A 20,929-nucleotide genomic window follows, 5' to 3' on the forward strand; every position below is an offset into this window, starting at 1 on the left:
GGGAGGATCACTTGGGTCCAGGAGTTTGAGACCAGCCTGGGCAGCATAGGAAGACCCTGTTTCTACAAAAAAATGAAAAAAAAAAAATATATATGTATATATATACACACACATATATACATGTGCTTATATATACATATATTATTTATAATTTATGTAATATAAATTATACAATTTTTATATAATTATATAATTAGCTGGATGTTCTGCCACACACCTGTAGTCCCACCCAGCTATTCACCTATGGAGGCTAAAATGGGAAAGTCACTTGAGCCCAGGAGTTTGGGGCTGCAGTGAGCCATGATTGTGTAACTGCACTCCAGCCTGGGTGACAGAGCAAGACCCTGTCTCAACAAAAACAAAAACAAATGAATTAATTAAATAAGTCGAAAGACAGCCTATGGTACATGTTCTGGTACACAGACTTACTTATTTGCACTTTACTTGGTTTCAGTGATGCAAATTAGTGGGTTCATAATAAGCTTTTCTATTACTATATCTTTTCATTAAGATCTAAAAATCATGCTGCTACCATTTATATGGCTAGATAGATTCAGGGAGGGCACATTTTTAGCTGTCCTACTACCTAATGTGGGATGCAAGATGTGAGAAATTCACTAGCCAGACTCATACATTTAGTCCAAGGTTTTTCAACGTTGGCATTATTGACATTTTAGACAATTCATTTTTATAAAGGAACTATTTTGTGCATTGTAGAAAGTTTAGCAGCACCCCTAGAATCTAGTCAAGCTCCCTATTCCCCACTCGCGGGTTTCTTAATGCTCACACTTACGGCCCTGTCGTGACAATAAAAAATGCCTTTAGACACTGCCAAATGTCTCCTGGAGGGGGTGGGGTAAATCACTTCCATGTGAGAATAACTGATTTAGGCAATGACATAAGAGGCCTCTGAATTCATTTTGCTTTTACCATAATCAGAGCAGCCCTTCCCTATATTACTAGCCTACACATTTTCTATGGGTCTGCCAGTGCAAAGCAAAACACTACCTTGCCATTTACCTTGTATTTGACTTTTCTTCAGTGATGTCCATCTCCTCTCAGTTCCTAAGGAAACCATTAGCCCCCAACTCCCAAAAAAGTCATTAACTGATGTATCATTTTATCTTATTTTCTATTTATTTATATTTGTTGTCTTTTTTCCCTACTGAGCCTATATGCACTTGCTACTAGGAAATATGCTATATATTTTATTTTCTATGTGTGATTAACAAAGTTGAAATGCTCACTTAATAAATGGTTGGATGTTCCAAACATTATACACACACACACACACACACACACACACACACACACACACGCATGCATGACATTTCTGAACAGAGAATGCGTCTTCCTTTGTGAGTCTATGAGTCTATATGTATGAGAACAAGATGTATGTCACTGGGGCATTTTAACTAATATTAAGTCTGATTTGTCAAGTGGTTTAACTATTTCTTTTTCATAAGTGAAGCATCACTGAAAAAGGTATATTAATTCTTTTAAGAGGCACATACATATAAATGCTACATATGTGTATAGAACTAAGCCAGGATCTTGGTAAACAAACTATAAAAAGTCACCAGTCAATATTATATGATTTTACAGCTTCTGGTGTGCAGTATGGCACAAATACACATTTGGTGACTGAAACATAATAAGCAACATTCTACTTACATACATTATCTTTACAATTGTAACATTTTCTGGCAATAGATATTTTCATTTTACTCTAAACATGCAACCTACTAACAAATTCTCTCCTGAACTCAGCGTTTCTAAACAGAAATGGCTTTTTGACGTATGATAGCAGAAATAATGCAGGTGTAAAAGGGGTCGTATAAAGAAGTATATTCAGTAAAATTAAGAGGATTTAGGCCCTTTTGTATATATTCTACTATATGAAAGGAAGTAATTCTGAGATTATGGCGCTCATTGGACTTTTTAAAGTTATGAAACACTTCAAAGGTTAAACAATGTTATTAAATGGTTTTAGGAGTTCATAAATTAGTCACTATAGATTTTTTTAACAAACGCACTTTAAGATAAAGCAGAATGATTTGGAACTGTATTGATTGATTCCATTAAAAGTGTCAATATATATCCTCATTTCACTTTTCCTTTAGAAATACAATCAAGAAAATGTTGGTACTACTGGTTATAATTTTTAATACTAAATTAGAGTATTTAAGTGTATTCTAACTGATTTTTTTCTGACAAGCAAAAAAGTCACTAAAAATACATTTGAAAAGAAATGTTTCTGCCATAATGTATCTCAGATGGTAGAATGATTTGGAGAAAATAGCTTTTGGTGAAACATGTAAAAACATCAGTGGGTGGAGAAGTGAGAAATGTTTCATGAATGATTCTTGAGTTGTCAAATATTAAAATAAAATGCATCTTCTATTTTGGTTTCTGAATTTAAAAGCAATTCCAAGTAAAGCTCTAGTTAATCTATTGTGTCATCCAATTGTGAAAATTACCTAAAATAATATATTTCATGATGGAGAAAATTTCCAGATTTCAAGGTTTCTCAGCCAGCTGCAAGGTTGACTCCAACCTAGACAGAGAGATGAACATAGGACCTGATGAAAAGAGAGAGGTTTAGTTGTTGTTTCTTTATTTTATTTATGAGTCAAATTGTATTTGAGGAAGGGGTACAGCATGTCAAAATCTGAAGGAACAGAAGAGAAGAAAAATGAAAAAAATAAACATTGTGTCAAAAAGCAGGACGAAATAAGAAAGCAATCTTGGTTCTGCATTGTTCTTTTTAACATGGGACTGTGAATGGTAAATGTATGTATTCGAGTGACACTTTCATCTAATATTCAGTATGTATGTGTTATGAAGAAGCAGGTTAGACATTAGTGACATTTGCATAACTAACAGTGACCAGCCACTATAGGGACATGCGAAAGCTTGGACAATGCCCACTTGGTGTTCTTATATTCAGAGAAATAAACAGTAATCTCAAAGCCCACATAATGCCAGCCTGTACAGACACACTTCGCTACCTGCCCTATCAATAATCTCCTTTGAGAATCTAGGGCCATTTACTTTGCATACGTGAGCTAAATGTGCCTGCTTGGAACTCTGTTACCATTATGTTCTTAGGCAGAAGGAACTTTTTTGAGTCTGAGGTCACTCAAACCCTGGCTTACTAACCAGTAAGTCTTGGTTTATATTCTGCCCCAACAAAAACAACCAAGTTCTTGATTTACTCTCCTCTGGCAAATCTCCATTATTACCCTTTCTACTTACAACATACAGTGCTGTGTATCCGTGTAAACTACCATGTTCAACTGTATAGTATCTTCCCCAACTGATGATGCCTGGAGAGTCCTTTTCAGTTTTAACAACATTATGCCTATGCTGAGAGTATGGATATATAGAAAGGATCTACCTTTACAGAAAAAAAAGCTATATGAAGAAGGTACAGAAAAAATTGGAACATATGCCAGGCCAATTTGTATAGGTATAAAAAGGAGAAAATATGAGAAGCTTAGCAGAAGTGGCTAGAGTAGGAGACACTACATGATAAGTGTATGGCATGACTTCACTTTTTCTTAATGTATATTGGCAAAAGAATTGGATACTCATTTCCTTTAAATAAAATGATAAACCCTGAGATAAACACATTTCTTTGGATATTTTGTACTGCTTTCCTCTTATTGAATCTCACTATCTATAAAGTCGTTTCAGAAGTGCTACATGTGTGACCTCTTTTTGAAAGAAAGTAGACATTGTTTTAATAAAAAAGTACTTTTTTCCTTTGACTTTAACTTTTATTTGCATAGTTTAATGTGCTTTGATGCCAAAAAAAATCACTTCATTTACCCAGCCATAGAAATGGTGATAACAGGGAATTTAGATTCTGATAAAATGAAATAACAATATAAAGGCTTATTCTGAATTCATTAATTTGTATCACTGAAAGAAAGGGAACTACCAATAAAACACATGTGCTACAATATACACCACAAGGGCAGGTATGAAACATATTCTAAGATTATGTGACTATTCATCATGCGAAATGTGTCTACCTACAGATCATCTGTGCACAAACCTCTATGCATGTACATGCACATTATTTGAACAAATAAATCTCTGCTTTTTTGTCTTTCCCCCTGGAGCTCTATCTTTCCATTTTGCTGTTCAGATTAAAATACTATCAAAACCAGACATGATTCTCCATCATTTGTTTTCTTATGGTAACATTTACCTTCATTTGAACAGTCACTGGCCACAAATCTTCATATGTTATGTTATAGTGCTGACTTTCTGATGTATAACAATGTATAGAATTCTCAATAGAATGCACATAATTCAGAATTATGTAACTGAATGACCATTAGAACTGAAAAAGGTTTACTGAAAAGAAATCAAAGAAAAATAAATTCAGTATATACCATTCCTAAATTGCTAACATTAAACCTTAGTGTGTTCATGAACAAACTTAATTCCATTTTCTGACAAATAAACCAAAGCAAAATGCTATGATTTTCATCTCTTTAGCAGTATTATAGCACAAAAATGCCATTCTCTGAAATTCATATCCATCAGACTAAAATGACTGAATTTACATCAGCTTTTTGATGGAAAAAAATAAATTGTTTTAATAGGACATACCAAGTGGATCAATGTTTCCTGCTTTGAAAATGAACATCTTAGTTTTCCCTAGGCATTTGTGGGAACAAGAGATCATTATTCTATGACATTGTTTCATTCCATTGATATTTCTGAACAGAGAATGCTTCTTCCTTTGTGAGTCTATGAGTTTGCATGAAAACAAGATGTATATCACTGGGACATTTTAACTAGTATTAAGTCTGATTTGTCAAGTGTTTTAACTATTTCTTTTTCATAAGTGAAGCACCATTGAAAAAGGTATATTTTAAAATGCATCTTTTAAAATGCAAGGATACTCTTATTGACTAAATGACTGAATTGATTCATTAAATAGTGCCTTAACTGCCTAAAATAGTAAATGCAACTTCAAAAGGTGTCAAACTTGCAACATGGAACATCTCTGGCAGTAAAATAATCAATATAACCATTCCATTTTCCATTTTGTGAAGGATTTTATGGCTATTTAGTAGAGTTATTTGCCCTTGTTTTTAATTTTTTTTTCCTTTCCAGCATATTCCATAGGCTTAAATGATACAGCATGCACAGAAAAAAATTAACTGCCGTATTTATGGTTCAGATTAAAGTGAAACAGAGCAGACTACTATAATGAATGTTTGAAAAACCTCAGAAACTCACTATTACGTAGAAATTATGGTGACCTGGGGGAATTAGAATTTTGATGGTTTTTGTTTGTGTTTTCATTCTTGAGCAATGACTTAGTGCTGAATTTAAACAAACAAGGATTCTATATAATACTTTAGAAATGTTTTTAAGGATTTCAGAGACCATAACTGTAAGTACTTTAGTAGATAATACACATAGACACAAGAAAATATGATTGTCATACATTTTAAATATACATCATTTATTCATTTAACAGATTGTTTTAGCAACATGGACTACACCAAATGTTAGGAATACAGAATTATCATAAGCCCTTGAAGTCTTCAGTTTAAACCCTACCGTCCCCACATGCATGTACAAACAAGTCCCTATATTTGCTTATGACTTCTCTGAAACTTATTTTCAAAACAAAATTAAATGAATAATATATGAATTACCTTATCATTCCATCAACAAAATGATCAGTCTGATTTGTTACCTATATCCTCTGTTTCTTTCCCTTGTAATGATAGCTCAAGCTTTCTTCTTTCTTACAATGACAAATCTTCCCATTTGTTTGAAAGGTCTTGTCTCCTCTTGTCAACACAGAAAGTTTTGACTTCTTTCACTAAATTATGAAAAAATTGAGTGTTACCTTCTTTAATTTACTACTGTTTAAAGCCTCTGTGAAAATAAGCTGACCTGAATATTTGCTAATACACTAAATTTTGTGATTCACCAGGTCTGGAATTGATCTATCTAATGTTGCACTTTGTGTACCTTTGGTTAAACAAGCAATTCAATGAGGACCAAACTTCATAAGGCATAACCAGCAGTGTAAGAACCTCTTGTACAAGAAGACTAGAGAATTATTTTAAAATAGAGGTGCTACAGAGAGTCCTCAACGTCTCTCTGCATAGTAGTTATAAGTAATCTCTAAATTCTATCCTTTCTCCAGTCATAAATCTGAATACAGATAATCAGGTTTTTCTTTTATTATCTTGTTAATGTATATTACAATAAGGCTCTATCTATAAAATAAGCAAACAAATGATTACCAGAAGAAACAACTCATACCTAGAAAACTTGTAAACACTTTGTAGATTGATTGTTCTTCCCTCCTTATTAGCGAAGAAGATAAAGACCTTAATTTTATCCTTGTGTCTATCCAGAGTCAACCAAACTTGACCAAAATATTCTTGGTCTAAAATTTTCTGGGTAGATAATTTAGTCCAATCTACTCATTATATAATATTAAATATAGTATGTGATAATAAATAATACATATATAATGAGCAGATTAGATGATCTTCTTCTATATTCATTATATAATATTTATTAACTATAATATACAAATATATGATATATAAATAATTATATAATGAGTAGGTTGGACTAGTGTATTTATTTATTCAGATAATGAGTAGATTGAACTAGATGATGTACCCAAAAAACTTATTTCCATTCCCAAATCCTATGATTTGTGAGAGTTAATATATTAGCTAGTAAAAATGATAAAATCCCCATACTAGCAAGGGATTTTACTAGAATTAAAGTTTCCATTTAAATATGTGAGCACTTTGGATATAGCAGTATTAAATAGATTGGGTATTTTTTTGCCAATAATTTCCAATAGTAAGACTATCTCCAATTAGTGCTTTAAAGTTTAGACCAGTGTTGTTTTCCCAATATGTTTCCATTTTGTAATTACCAAAGTATGGTAAAAAGGTCCAGGTTTAAATTTTGTAATTATCTTATTTTTCACTATTTAATTATCAATCTGTGTTCTCTTATAACTCATTGAGCTTCTTTAAAATAAATATTTTGAATTCTTTATTGAGTAAATAATAGATCTCTATTTATTTAGAATCTCAATTTCTTTTGAATCAGTTTATTTTGATTCTTTTCATACAGGATTTTGATCAATAAATCATTTTTAAATAGATGTTCCTATAGGGGTAAAAAATCTGAGACTTCCTATTTTGCCATCTTGTTGATCTTGCTCTGTGTTTTTGATTTGTGAAACGGATAATTTTTACCAAAACTGTGATGCCAGGGTATGATGATTAAAAATAGCTGTGGCAAAAAGGTGATGATGTTATTTTTTATTGCTTTGACAAATTTACAGTAACCTGGCAAACAAATGAGTGTGACTATTATTTGTAAAATTTCATCAGTGTTAATTGTGATCACAATAGACATTGTTAAGCATTATGCTACTTAACACACACTTAAAGTACCATTAATCTATTACTATGACTTCATTTTGTCTACAATCACTTTAATTAATGACAGTTAAATCTAAAATCATATCATATATTGGATAGTGTGTGGCTGTTACATATTATGTTGCACATTTACTAATTCTCTAGAATTTACTAAAGTTAAAATTTATGTTTTATATTATTCTATTCAATAAAAAATGGGCAGGTTTATGAAACAGAGCATATAATACATACAAAGTTCTATTTATAGAAAGACTGTTTGTGAACATTTTAAAGCATGCTTTGTAGGAGAAAATCAATGCTAGTAACTTAAGTATTATATTAATACTAAATACATTAATGCTATAGCTACTTTGAAAATTCTGGGAGTAAAAAGTAGTCTTGGCTGAAAATACTAAGAAATCACAATAAATAAGAGTTAGAGTATCATATATAAAGTTAGATCTCTGCAAAGATGCATATGCAAAATTTACGATGCATATGCAAAATTTCCAATGCATATGTTTTTCAGTTAACTTGTATTAAGTGTTGATATGATTTAGATCTGTTCACCTACCCAAATCTCATGTTGAATTGTAATCCACCAAGTTGGAAGTGGGGTCTGGGAAGAATGTGATTGGATCATGGGGGTGGATTTTCCTCTTGGTATTGTGTCACAATATTGAGTGAACTCTCATGGGGTCTGCTTGTTTAAAAGTGCGTGACACCTCCCCTTTCCTCTCTTGCTCCTGCTGCCATGTTAGATGTTCCTGCTTCTCTTTTACCTTCTGCCATTATTGTAAGCTTTCTGAGGCCTCCCCAGAAACCAAAGCCTTTAGATTTCTTGTACTGCAGAACCTGTAGAACTGTCAGTCAATTAAACTTCTTTCCTTTATAAATTATCCAGTCTTAGGTATTTCTTCATAGCAGTGTGAGAATGAGGTAATACAGAAAATTGGTACTGAGGAGTGGGGCATTGCTATAAAGATACCAGAAAATGTGGAAGCACTTTTGGACCTGGGTAATGGGCAAAGATTAGAAAAGTGTGGAAAGTTCAGAAGATGACAGAAAATTTAGAACTTCCTAGAGACTTGTTAAATTATTGTGAACAAAATGCAGATGGTGAAATGGATAACAAAGTCCAAGCTAAGGATGTCTCAGATGTAAATGAGGAACTTATTTGGAGCTGGAGTAAAGGTAATATTTGCTGGGTTTTTTTTTTTTTTTTTTTTTTTTTTTTTTTTTTTTTTTTTTTTTTTTGTGAAGTCTTGCTCTGCCACCAGGCTGGAGTGCAGTGGCATGATCTTGGCTCACTGCAACCTCCTCCTCCCAGGTTCAAGCAATTCCTCTGCCTCAGCCTTCTGGGAAGCTGGGACTACAGGCACGTGCCACCACACCTGGCTAATTTTTTGTATTTTAGTAGAGACCAGGTTTCACCATGTTGGCCAGGATGTTCTTGCTCTCCTGACCTCATGATCTGCCCACTTTTGCCTCCCAAAGTGCTGGGATTACAGGCATGAGTCACCTCACCCAGCCCCACATTTGCTATATTTTAGAAGAAAGTCCTTGCTCTAGATATCTGTGGAATTTTGAACTTGAGAGTGATGACTTAGGGTACACGGTGGAAGAAATTTCTAAGAAGCAAAACATTCAACAGGTGACCTGGCTGCTTCTTATAACTTAAGTTTATATGAATGAGCAAATAAATGACCTAAAATTGGAACTTACATTTAAAAGAGAACCAGAGTATGAGAGTTTGAAAAGTTTGCAGCTTGGCCATGTGGTATAAAAGGAAAGCCATTTTCAGGAGAGGAAATCAAGCTGGCTGCAGAAATTTGCATAACTAAATGAAAGGCAAGTGCTAATATCCAAGACAATGAGGAGAAGGCCTCAAAGACATTTCAGATACCTTCATGGCAGCTGCTCCCATCACAGGCCTGAAGGCCTAGGAGGACAGAATGGTTTTGTGGGCCAGGACCGGAGCCCTGCTGCTCAATGCAGCCTTAGGACACTGCTTTCCGTGACCTGGCTGATTGGTCTCCAGCATTAGCTCAAAGTCTCAGGCCACAACTCCAGAGGGTGCAAGTCATAAGTCTTGACATCTTCCATGTGGTGTTAAGCCTGTGGATGAGCAGAATATAAAAGTTGAGGCTTTGGAGCCTCCACCTATGTTTCAGAGGATGTATGGAAAAGTCTGGATGTCCAGGAAGAACCCTGCCGTAGGGACAGAGCCTTCATGGAGAACCTCTACTAGGGCAGTGCAGAGGGAAATTGTGAGGTTGGAGCCCCCACACAGCGTCCCTACTAGGGCAATGTCTAGTGGAGCTGTGAGAAGAGAGCCACCCTTCTCCAGACTCATGAATCATGAATGCACCAGCAGGTTGCACCCTGCACCTGGAAAAGTCACAGGCATTCCACACCAGCCCTTGAGATCAGCTTTGGGATCTGAACTCTACAAATCCAAGGGGACAGAGATGCCTAAAGCCTTGGGAGCCCACCCATTGCATCAGTGTGTCCTGGATGTGGGACATGGAATTGAAGGAGATTATTTTGGTAATTTAAGATTTAATGACTGCCACACTTTTATGAGTGCTTGCATGGAGCTGGTAGTTCTTCTGCTTTGCCTGATTTCTCCCTTTTGAAATGAGAGTATTTACCCACTGCCCATATGCTCATTGTATCTTGGGAGTAACCAACATGTTTTGATTTTACAGGCTCATAAGTGGAAGGGACTAGCCTTGTCTCAGAGGAGACTTAGAACTTTGGGCTTTTCAGTAATGCTAGAAGGAGTTAAGACTTTGGGCGAATGTTGGGATGGAATGATCATATTTTGCAATGTGAAAAAAACATGAGATTTGGAAGGATCACAAGTAGAATGATATAGTTTGTATCTATGTCCCTGCCCCCCTTGCTCCTTTTCCTGCCATGTAAGACCTTCCTGCTTCCCCTTTGCTCTCCACTGTGATTATAAGTTTCCTGAGGCCTCCCCAGAAGCAGAAGCTGCTATGCTTTCTGTACAGCCTGCAAAACTGTAATTTAATTAAACTTCTTTTCTTTATAAATGTTCCAGTCTCAGGTATTTTTTTTATGGCAGTGCAAAAATGGACTAATACCTTATATTAGGTATAGCATGATACAATACCTTACATTAGGGATAGCTTGATAAAGTGCCATTTTTCTGCTCTCATAAACCATACATTCTACCAGAAAATGTTTATATTGTTGCATGTCTGTTTACTGATTGCTATCTTATGAGGTCCATGTTGTCTTACATTTTAATACATGATGTTTGTATTACTGTGATTGTTACAAAATGATTAACTGAGTTATTACCAATAGTTTATCAAAACTGCCTACATTCTTAAGGGTATATGCTATTAAATTTGCTTGCCTTTTCTTTGTTTAATATGTTTGTTTTTCTAAGGCCACTATAACAAAGAACCATAGCCTGGACAGTTTAAACAAAATAAATTTATTTTTATCACAGTTCTGGAGGGTAGAAGTCTGAAACCAAGGTGTCTACAGAGATGAATTCTTCTGAGTGTCTCTCCTTGGCCTAGGAATAGCTGTCTTCTCCCTCTGTTTTCCTATTTTTTGGTCTCTTTTGATTAGAACCCACTATAGTGATTTCATCCTAACAAAATTACCTCCTTAAAGACCCTATCTCCAAACAGATTGTATTCTGAAAAAACTGGGTGCTAGAACTTCAACATATGATTTTTAAGGAACACAATTATTTATTAACATTTTATACATCCATTTAACTGTGTATTGTGAAGAACACAGATTCTAGAGCTGCAGTGCCTGGTTTTAAATCCCAACCCCATTGCTTATTAGTTATCAGAAATTATGGAAATTACATACATTTTGTGAATCACTTTTAAACCAGAAATACTGAAAGGACTTATACTAGAGAATTTTAAGTATTAATTGGATAATTGTAAGTTGTGTGCCACATGGTAAACTATTTAAATGTTAATTATTATTCTTTAGATTACTGTCACAGTTTTTAATTTCATCATAAGCCTTTAGACTATATGAGATTTTAAAATCTTTTCTGTGGGGAATTAATTCTGAAACTGTTTTTGAACCCTATTTTAAAATTATAATTCACATTCAAACTAATGAGCTCCCAATTATGTGTCATTGATCTAATGCAATTTTAACAGTGATTTCTTGTCTCATAATTTTGTCAAACAGTGATCTTTATAATTTATGTATGGTATACTTCAAATTTCCAATAAAATAGTTTCAATTTAGTAAATTATTGTTCACCAAATATACACTTTATCCAATTTTATAAATCTATTTTGCAATTTATTTCAAAATATTTTAATTGGAAATCTATACAATTTACCGTGCATGGCCAGAAACACACAGGTGAAAAACACATAGTTCTTGTTTTCAACAAAAGAAAGTAAGGCACAGAATATAATAACCATAAGAATATGTTTTAGCTGCATTTTCTGGAGATACAGGTGAAATAAAATGACATAACAAGCAAAATGCAACCCTGTTTTGAAAGAAAGCTGGAAGGATATTAGGACCAAATCAAAGGTGGAATTTTTGCTTAGCTATATAAGAAAAAAATAAATCATTGGTGAGATTATAAGATCACAGAAGTTTTCCACTGATCTTGAAAAACTTCTACTTGCCTGTAATACCTGTTATCAAATGTTTAAAAAGCAACTAAATTCTGTTTCAAGACCTTCTATTTCTACCTTTAGGACCCAAAATCAGCATTTATATAAGGCTCTAGAGTGAACACAGAACAGAGCTCTTACTTATTAGTGATCAGAAAATAAAATATTGTAAAACATATTTAAGGTATTATAAATCATTTGACCACTGAGGTTTTTAGAGAACAAAAATGCTTTGGGGTATGTGACAAGGTGAAATGGTTTGGCTGTGTCTCCACCCCAATCTCATCTTGAATTGTAGCTCCCATAATTCCCACCCATCATGTGAGGGACCCAGTGAGAGATAATTGAATCATGTGGATAGATCTTTCTTGTGCTGTTCTTGTGATAGTAAGTCTCACGAGATCTGATGGTTTTATAAAGAAGAGTTCCCCTACATAAGGTCTTTTGCCTGCCATCATGTAAGATGTGACTTTGTTCATCATTTGCCTTTAGCCATGATTATGAGGCCTCCCCAGCCATGTGGAACTGTGAGTTAATTAAACCTCTTTCCTTTCTAAATTACCTACTCTTGGGTATGTCTTTATTAGCAGTATGAGAATGGACTAATTCACAGGGTATCTAACACATGTCCTTTTTATCCCCAATTCCACTCTAAATATTGGTTTCTTAACATTACACAAATAGTTATTTTCTTTCCACAGAGTCTTAGATATTCTTTTCAAAAGTATATGTGCTCTCACCAAAATGAAGCATGTCTTTGCTTGTGCTAAGTATACTTGCAGTGATGGCTAACTTGCAATGTTATTCACTGCTAGCTACTACGGAAGAGTTTATTTATTTATTTGTATTGTTGACAGGAATATTTGTACCCCAAACCTCAGCATTACACAATATACTTATTTAACAAATTTGCACATATCCCTCTGAATGTAAAATAAAAGTTGAAATTATTTTAAAAAGACAGTAATATTTAGGTATGTCTTCATTCAAACTTTTTTTTTTTTTTTTTTTTTTTTTTTTTTGTGAAAGATTCTCCCTCTGTGGCCTAGCCTGGAGTGCAGTGGCGCGATCTGGGCTCACTGCAAGCTCCGCCTCCGGGGTTCCACGCCATTCTCCTGCCTCAGACTCCCGGGTAGCTGGGACTACAGGCGCCCCCACCACGCCCGGCTAATTTTTTCTATTTTTTAGTAGAGACGGGGTTTCACCGTGTTAGCCAGGATGGTCTCGATCTCCTGACCTAGTGATCCGCTTGCCTGGGCCTCCCAAAGTCCTGGGATTACAGGCGTGAGTCACCGCGCCTGGCCCATTCAAACATTTTTTTTAATGTGGAATCACGTGATGAAATAAGTCCCTCAATTAAAAATGCGTACTAGCTTGCCTAACTGGGGAAGCCTTTTCGCCATACTTATTTGTGAGCACGTGTGGGAGCTGCTATATAAGGTACAGCCCCATCTCTGCTCTAGTTTGTAATGTCATCATCTTTCCCCTGAGTTGTTTAGCAGAAGATTTTTATCTTTTTCTCCTGCATGTGGTCAACATCTTTATGCTCAACGTTGCCTGCAACTAGCAGGCTATTAGAAAGCAAGTCAAGGACTAAAAACCTTAAGAGTAGGAGGACTCAAGTGCTTTGAGAATGCTTAGACTTTCAGGATTCAGAACTCTTTCTAAACCTCTAAAGGACGTTTTATCTTTTCTCTGCTCTGCAGATAATTTTCTGAACTTATCTTGTGTCCTACAAAAATGTTCAGATTTTGATACTTGTATTGACACCTGTATTGTTATATGCCTTACTCTGGTTTCAACTGACATTATCCGGCTTTTGCTTCCAGTAACTTGAATTGGTATTCATTTATAACTTTCTACAAATAAAGTTAGTTTAAAGTAAAACAATATGAAATCTTGAAGAATATAAATCACAGAGGATGAAAAGCATTCAGAAGGCTGTACATAATTGCAATACAGTAGTCCCTTTTGCGTTATCTCATGATGATACATAGATTTGCAGATTAGGTATATGAATATGTGTGAGGCCAAGATTTCTTGTTTGCTAATTTTAGCTGAGTACTAATTTTCAGAATTACCTTCCTTAACAATACTGTTTGTCTCACTGAATTAGTAGTCAATATTTAATCAAGACAGCAATGACATAATTCAATTATTGGGCCTGGGCCATGAGCAATATCTGAAAATGGCTTCAGGTATCACACATAGAACTCTATGTGTCACATAATTCCAACATGATTCCCTAAGTTTTAGGTAAAACATAGTTGAAAAAATATATGTCATTAACTGCCTCTATTCGTAAAGACATACACATAAGCATAGCACATTTCCAGATTTTGATTTGTAACTCAAAGTGGATACAAACTCCAAAAGAGTTTAATGTGGATACTATCAATTATCATGCTTTAATTAGGCAAGACATTTTTCATTTTAAAATTGTCATTGGCAATCACTTTTACTGTATATCTTTCCAAATACCATAGTATTTAGTGTCGTGGTTAATATTGCCTTGGAAGAAATATGGTTGCCAGGTCAAATTTCTCTAAGAATCACATATGCTGTTTCTTCTCTGAACTTGAAGGTAAAAAATTTGATTCCACTGACTGGAACACAGGTCTCTAAATTTATTTGCAAAAATGCTTACTAGTGTAACTTGTTTTGTGTTTACATAACAATTAATGTCAGTTGCAAGTTTGGCAGTTTAAACCAGTCTAAAAAGTTTCAACAAATATTAGATATTTTAGAATAATTTGTAATTCTTTTATTTTTAGGAAAAAAAATGTATTCTGCTTTTCCTCATTTTGCATTTAGCTTTAGCACACTAACTCCACTTGCAGACAATGTGTGCCACTTATGTATGCTAGAACCATATTCCATGATAGCCTACATTTTATGGTGTTAAAAGTGCTATTTGTATTTTACAACAGTTGTCACTCAATCAAGGTTTTCAATTCCTTAGAAACATAAATCAAGTTATTAAATCTTGTGAGTCCTACATCCTTCATCTAAGGAATTACTAGAAAAAATATGTATCTTTCTTATCGTTTTTTAAAAATATAAATTTAAAATGATGTACTATTTACGAAGAAGTTTATCACTCATTCATAAGTGAGTGCTGTAAAATTGTCAAGTTTTAACAAGTATTACCACTGTCTTCTCTTTGGGCTTTATCCAATAATTCTTTATTATCATTCTTATAAATATTCTAATATTTCCAGGAAGATTTCAAGGGTATATCCTTTGATCAAAAACTTTATTATGTAAAATTAAACAATGATTTTACGTTGCTTCAGATATTTTCTTCAAGAATTTTAACTACATTGCTTAGGAATAGACTCTGGATGAGTATCAACAAGTTGGAAAACAGACAACATTCAGGAAGAAAATCTACTCAATAAGCTATAATAAAATACATCAATAACACAAATACTACCCTCTATAATGAAACTCATCTCAGATATTACTAAGTTTTTGCTTTGCTTTCGGCATCCCAAGGCAGCCATAGAGAAGATAATGTACATGAGTAATAAAGTGAATGGACAACATTTTTAAAAATGAAGCATATTTAATTACACAAATTTATATTTACATGAATCCATGTGAATAATTTTGATTTTGTTTTGAACTTAATAATATATATATCTTATCCTGGAAATGTTTTCCACCATGCATAGGATAGTTACATAACTTCCTTCATTTTATAGATTTAATGCTTGCATGGAAATATCAGTTTACAAAATTATCTGAGAGTATCATTTTTAAAGGTCCACTAGAAAAAATAAAACAACCTACCGAAAGGCATATGATTTAAATAAACATTTTCCAAAAACCCATCCGATTTTTGTTAAAAATGCCTTGAGATGCCCTCACTACTATAAACATGAATGCTTATGATAGAATAATATGTTTGCTTTGATCATGTTAGTAAGAGCAAAACGTGTTTCTTAAGTCACATTGGGTGTATTTTCTACCAAAATTCTCAGAGCCATGCTCATGCAAATAGTTCTTTTCAGGCAAATGATCATTATACCCAGTTTCCATATCATACACATTCATACACAGTTAGACACATTTCTGGTGGAGATGTAAACAATGGTATGGAATTCTTCAGCCTCTCCTATCTATACATTATTTCACTCTGAATATGTACCCTAAATAATAATTCTTTTACTTCATTTATTTATACCAATATTATTTTTCTTGTGTATTTGTAAACTAATGCCTGCATATAGGAAATAAAAAAGTGATACAAAAATGGGAGGAGCTATAAGATTGGCACTTCAGATTGGTAGGTGTATGGATAATTATAACAGCAATTATAGAATTATTACATGTTATTTTTTAAAATAAGTAAGATAAATAGCACAATGAAGATATTGTGGTGTTCTGGAAATTTCAAAAATGCTAATAATATAAAAACATTATAAATGCTTAAATAGAAAAGAAGAAAATTGCACATCTAACCATCCTAATAATATTTTCCTATGTTTACTTTTCATGGTAGTTGTCATGTCAGTGAGCTTTTATACTTTCCTGTACACATTTAGCATTATTTCAAAAGTCTTTGTTCATGTAACTGCATTCATCATGATGGTGCATAATATCCCATCCAGAGAATCATCAAATGAACTGTTTATTATTGCACACTTGTGCTTTTATTCTTGGTCTTGTGCTAATATTTGTCAATCATTATCTACAGTTCCAGGCATTATACTAACAGCTTCTAGGCTTTAACTTACATAAGGATTATTTCCAGTGATTCCTGGAATAATGCCATGGTGACAAGAGTGTGCACATCTTATTTTGCATCTTCTCTATTATATTTTGAGATTGATGTACCAGAAGCTGAATTACTATGTCAAAAGTTATAAATGTTTCTTGGTTAGATATTGTACAAAAAAGTTGCACCAAGTTCCACATACCAAACAAGTTGTACCAAGTTAGAATGCTGCTAGGTTTATAAGAGAGCATCCCTTTCAGCCTTTCTTTTTAAATCTAAAATGTTTAGCAAGTTCAAAAATAAAGTTCTGTAAACATAAAAACAATTCAGATTAAATATCTAAAGGAAATTTCTAGCTACCAGAAGAAAATATATACTTGTTATAAAATTGTTGTATAATTAGCTTCTTTCTTTTTTCTTTTCTTCCTAATCTCAAGGTGTTCATTGATCATGATCATGAGTAGGCATTGTGCAAGATGAAGGGAAAACCAAGATACATAAACAAGCCTGAGGAAATGCCTTCTTACGTCTTTTATATGTATTTCATTATTTCATTCTCACCACAGCCATTTTACTATGCCCATTTTTTTCTGATAAGGAAACTGAGACTCAAAATAATAATAACGTGCCAATTACAACATAGCCAGTAAATAATAGAGCAAGACTCCAAGTCTAAGAGTTACAAAGGAACTCTCTTCCTTTGTAACACTAACATTTAATGTGTACTCTATGGGGATAGGTTGGAAACTAAAATAGTGTTTAATTTTAATATTTTTACAAAGTCTATATTTCTTTTGGCATGTGGCGTCAACTAATAAAACTTTAAAATAATTTTTATTTTTCTTAAAATTAATACATTTCCTATAAATATATAATTATAAACTTTTATTAAAATTTCCAATTTGCCTAAGACAATTTTTCAATATATTTTCTTATGTTTTATCTAAACGAAAAAATCTTGGCAATGATATTTTGGAAATGATAACTTTCTATTTTCATCTTATAAGAATAATGTAATTTCCAAGCACTTAACTGTCCAAAACACAAAACAAAACAAAATAAAAGCAATTAAAGTATTTGCGGTTTCAAACTCTTCTTTCTTTAAATTTCTGTTACAGTATGTTGAAAATATAAACCACAAACCCTTTTTTAAAACTATGTACAGACAAACAACTTTTTCTTCACCTTTGAAAGTGTTGGAACTAACATTGAAAAGAAAAAAAATGGATATTTAAACAAAATTTTACTTTTGTAAGTGCTTGATAAGACTGTGGTTTTTAACTACCTTGTGAAATTATAATATGGTTAGGAAGAGGTTTTTTTCTACAAATCAGCCACATATGACATATTTTATTTTTTCGTTACTTTATAATGCAAAGACCGAAATCCTGTTCTCTCAGCTATCAGTTAATAAAACATTTCCTGAATTATTTAACTTCCTTACAAATTCGAACCATTTTTGTGTTTTTATCATTTTTCTGTCAACAGTCAAATTCCAAAGGGAAACACTATTTATGTTCATGTTTGCTTTTATTTAAAATTGTTTGATTTTAAAAGGTGTAGCAAGAGCAGTACTGTGTTTGTTCGACTCTGGCTGATATATGTTATTATGGGTTGACTTTGAGTAAATTGCCATCTTGTTTGCTTAGAAAAGAAAGATAGAGCTAATTGAATGAAAACACCATACAAAGGATTACAACAGTCCATTTCCTTTATTTGAAATATGTCAACACTGAAATATGAATTTAAAAGTACTATATGCAAAATATAGCAAAGATTAAAATGGTTCTTGAAGATACCTTTTGTTTAAAATATGGTAATTTACATGCGAGAAATCATATTAATTTTCTGTGGCAAGCACGTTTTATATTTCAGAAGAAAGTTATTGACTTAATATTTACAGAGGCATTTTTGTTGTTTTAAATCATTGCACTATTACAGCTGCTTTAGTCTGTCAATGTTTGTTCATATTAATCAGAAGCTTGAATAATACATACGTTTATCATTATATGTCCTTATAGTTTGAAAAGTCTTATATTTTCCTACAGTTGGTTAGGGAAAATGCCTTAATGCTATGAACTTTTTTTTTAAGATTTTAAAATATTTTCTATGTTGTCCCTAGATATTTAAAAGTAAGATAAATTATAATGTGATAAAAAAGATGATTGGGCTTATAAAGTATGTGTAATACTAGTAAAAAATAAATAATACCTATAATAATTTCTATATTATATATACATTTTTTGTTTGTAACATAAAATGCATCAATTTAAACAATGTCTCAAACATTGTTTTAAATCCCTCATTTTTGTGATACTTTATCTTTTTAAAAATAAAATAGCATTCTATAGTGCTACTTTCTTTAAAACATGAAAACTTGGAAAAATCAATTGGTCATTTGCAATGCAAAATATTCTAAACTTATCAGTTTTTCTCCTCTAATTAATCTCAATTAACCACACAATGCCGTCAGTTAGGTAAATTATAGTTTATCTTCACTGTGTATGTTACAATGCAACCCAATTGCTTTTTCAGTTTGTAGACACAGATTGTGAATGAGGGTTTTCCTAGACAAAAGTTTTTCCCTGAATGATCTTTTCACCTTATGTTCCTCTTCAGTGTCTTCGTGTGGTATTTTAGTATCAGGTTTCTTCCAAGCTGGTATTCTGTAGGATGACTTTTTTTTTTTTTTTTTTTTTTCTGGCTGATTTTTCCTACCCTTGCATGGATAGGAAATTTTCTTGGAATTAATTTTATTTGGAATTTATTTTGTTAATCTGATGGAATTACTTTTGTTTTTCCAAAAGTTAATGCTAATGATAGATTAATGTATTGTTGCAAATAGTAATATATTTGCATTTTAACCTTTCCTTAGTCCTTGCATGGAATCAAGGTACACTGTAAGAAGTGTTTGGAGGCTGATGAGTCAGTGGTCACTTGTTCTACTCCATTGTCAAGTACTTAGAGGTATTGGTACGGCTGTTGATCTTCCTTAGTTTTGAGAGGTAAGTCTCAAAACAGAAATCAGAGGGCACTGTCAGAAATCTTCAAAACAGAAACTTTGCCATGATGAAGTCTTATTCATCATTCAGGTCTTATTAGCTGTTCTCTCTTCTCATGTGTAGTTCTACTTTAGATAGCACCTAAAGCACAGACAGACCCTATGTAGAGTTAAAAAAAGATGTCGACCTTCAACATTTATGATAGTAAGAAATCCCAAGATTTTGTTTTTTTTCAAATGCATTTTTATTTTAAATAGAGACATGTTCTGGGACACCTTGGTCAAATTTCCCCATATAAGTACAGTATTTTGTATCATGCACCATACAATTGGAAACAGATGCAATTAGCCAAAGTATATTATGCAAGAATCTGTATACTCAGATTTCCCAGATCATAAATTTCACATCTACATTCACATATACATAATACATTTTAAAGATTTCTACAAAAAAGCCTTTCATCACCCAAATTATGTTTACTAAAGAAGAAAGTGAGAACTGTTGCTCTTACTCCTCAGTGCCTCATGTCATAGAATGGTGATGTAAACAACAGTTCCCATGATCACCACTTCTGTCCCAGGCCATTCAATTACAAAGGTCAGACTGTCTCCCCATGCCTTGTGAAACAATTGCCTGCCGAATAGAATAAAGTGTTGATGGATCATAAAAATTATTCATATATTCAGAAAAGAAAAAAGTAGCAACAGAGAGCTCAAAATGAGAGTTGTTATATACATTTAAACACACACATTTAAGCATAAAGGATATAAATTACTCTATTGAATAGGTACTGTTTTTCCCATTTTATGGATGAAAAAAACTGAGGCAGCAAAAGTTACTTTCTCAAAGTCATGTAAATACTAAGCGGCAGAGGTGAAATATGAATCCAAGTAATGAGGTAATCTGTTTCCAAAATCTATGTTCAGAAACATTGCACCACATTGCCTAAATAAAGGTATGACTAACAAAGATTGATGACAGTTATTGTGCACTTATTAGTTACAAATCAACTACCTATGTTGCATGTATTTTTAATTTAATTCTCAAAATAAACCACTGAATAGATATTATTTCCATTTTACTGAGGAGAAAACTTAGGAATAGAGAGGTTTACTGACATGTTTGAAG

The sequence above is a fragment of the Macaca thibetana genome, chromosome 17, assembly GCF_024542745.1.
Source record: "Macaca thibetana thibetana isolate TM-01 chromosome 17, ASM2454274v1, whole genome shotgun sequence".
NCBI classification, from domain to species: Eukaryota; Metazoa; Chordata; class Mammalia; order Primates; family Cercopithecidae; genus Macaca; species Macaca thibetana.